This window comes from Erythrolamprus reginae, chromosome Z, assembly GCF_031021105.1.
Source record: "Erythrolamprus reginae isolate rEryReg1 chromosome Z, rEryReg1.hap1, whole genome shotgun sequence".
Lineage (NCBI taxonomy): Eukaryota > Metazoa > Chordata > Lepidosauria > Squamata > Dipsadidae > Erythrolamprus > Erythrolamprus reginae.
This window is the reverse complement of record NC_091963.1, coordinates 135,720,142-135,722,964: the sequence shown is the minus strand read 5'-3', so window position 1 is coordinate 135,722,964 and position 2,823 is coordinate 135,720,142.

Sequence of the window (2,823 nt, the reverse complement as noted above, 5' to 3'; positions counted from 1 at the left end):
AAGGCAGCAGAAAGCCTTTTTTTTGTTACCAGTGTAGTAAGTTCCTTCAGCATCTAAGGATACTATGCCCTGCGCTGTTGCCAATTATCTGCCTCTCTATGGATGCATAATAAGCCAATAAAGCATTCTAAACCCAAACAACTTTTTCTCCCAATATGTTTCCTACCCTTCCTTTATCATGAAAGAAGAGGGAAAGAAAAGCTACCACTATCTGATCTGGCCTAGATTTTGCTTTGCAGCTGTTCTCCCCACAAAGGACCAGCTGTGAACACTGTCGCAAATAAAAGGCAACATGGGAATAAAGGTGTTGTTGTTTCTCTTTAGCGATTGTCCACCTTTGAAAGGTATTCCATTGTCACTCTGCTGAAATAGTGAAGGGATTTCTCACAACCTATTTTTTCAACACTTAGGTGTGCATAGCGTACTGAATTGACATAGCAGGAGAAACAGAGCGATGGTTAAATGCATCGGCTATGAACTCCTGCTCTTATCTCAACCATGGCTTTCCTGTTTGGTCCTAAGCAATGATATAAATGAAAGGATAAAAATGATGCTGTTTTTCTAAAACTATTGAGAAAGTTTTATAGATTATGCACTGCACCCAAGCCTTGTCTTACTTCAACCAAAATGTTTGACTAACAACAATGGCTGTGTTGACATACAGATAGTGCTTGATTTATAACCATGTCAGAATTAGCATTGCTCAGCAGGGTGGTTGCTAAGTCACACTCAATCTTATGACATTTTTCCCCCTTGGTTGTTAAGTGAATCACATAGTTGTTCAACAAATTACGTGGTTGTTAAGCAAATCCACCTTTCCCCATTGATTTTGCTTGTCGGTAGCCAGCTGGGAAGGACACAGATGGTGACTATATGTCCCTGGAACTATCATAAATTCCATTTGCCCAAATGTTTTTAATTTTTTTAAAAAAAAGTTGTTTGTTTATTTACAATTTTTTAAAACATACAAACATCCCAACACAAAATAAAGACCTTAAAACATAAAAAATGCATACAAGACAAATTATCCAGTTTAACTTTTTACATTTGATTTCCCATTCTTCCACTAAGAATGCAGGATTAAATTTAATTAGATTGCAACTTTCCGAATAGAATAGAATAGCAGAGTTGTAAGGGACCTCTAGTCCAGTCCCCTGCTTAGACAGGACATCCTATACTACTTCAGACAAATTGTTATCCAACATCTTCTTAAAAACTTCCAGTGTTGGAGCATCCACAACTCCTGGAGGCAAGCCATTCCACTTACCTCCAATTAATTGTTCTAACAGTCAGGAAATTTCTCCTTAGTTCTAAGTTGCTTCTCTCCTTGTTTAGTTTCCACCCATTGCTTCTTCTATTGCCCTCAGGTGCTTTGGAGAATAGCCTGACTCCCTCTTCTTTGTGGTAACCCCTGAGATATTGGAACACTGCCATCATGTCTCCTTTTTATTAAACTAGACAAACCCAATCCCTGCTGTTCCTCATAGGTTTAAGAAGAAGCCTACATAAAATGCCCAAATAGCATTTTGCAAAGGATGGGTCACGTATTATGAAGGAAGATGACCTTACAGAAGGCAAGTGTCTAGGCACACAATAAAATCACCAATTTAGGGCAGTGGCCAGCCAATGGATGAGAGAGGACACATCTGCAGCAATCTCAGTAGGAACTTTTATCGGCAGCTGTGCATAGGCTTCAATGCATATTTATGCTGCCAAAGGATTGATGGTAAGTGTAGGCTGCAGGTGGTTGGAGATGGGCCAATCCATCCATCTGCCAAATCTCGACTATGCATTGTGTGAGATGCTTGCCTTGCATTCTCATTGGTTGACACCTTCTACATTTTGCGTGCTTTGTTTTTTGAGCATTCTCCTGCCAAAACATTAATACTTGCAGAAGTATAATTGCAACAGCTATGCAACCAACCCAAAACAACTGACACACATTTTCCCTGACGTGCAATGTTGCAGAAGTCTAAATCAAGCTTAAGGCACCAGACAAGGCTGGAGGCCAGGAGACAGTAAGTTCTAGTCCCACCTCAGGCATAAAAAACAGCAGGATGACTTTGGTCTAATCGCCAGGAGACTATGAGTTCTAGTCCCATGTTAGACAGATTGGATGTCTGCTTTCCACTTTGCAGGGCATGGAAATGCAAATTTTAGGGCCCACAGAGTTTTATGGCCCAAATTTGTTGGCTTTCCTTGGGTTTGGTTTTTAGGATGGGATGAGTAGCCAAAATGGAACAGATACTGAATATTAGTACAGTGATACCTTGTCTTACAAACTTAATTGGTTCCCGGACGCGGTTCTTAAGGTGAAAAGTTTGTAAGATGAAACAATGTTTCCCATAGGAATCAATGGAAAAGCGATTAATGCATGCAAGCCCAAAATTCACCCCTTTTGCCAACTGAAGCACCCGTTTTTGCGCTGCTGGGATTCCCCTAAGGCTCCCCTCCATGGGAAACCCCACCTCCGGACCTCTGTGTTTTTGCGATGCTGCAATTTCACTGAGGCTCCCCTTGCTGGGAAACCCCACCTCCGGACTTCCGTTGCCAGCGAAGCGCCCGTTTTTGCACTGCTGGGATTCTCCTGCAGCATCACAAAAACACAGAAGTCCAGAGACGGGGTTCCCCATGGAGGGGAGCCTCAGGGGAATCCCATCAGCGCAAAAACCGGTGCTTCACTGGCAATGGAAGTCTGGAGGCAGGGCATCCCAGCCTCGGCAGTGGGTTTGTAAGATGAAAATAGTTTGTAAGAAGAGGCAAAAAAATCTTAAATCCCGGGTTTGTATCTCGAAAAGTTTGTATGACGAGGTGTTTGTAAGA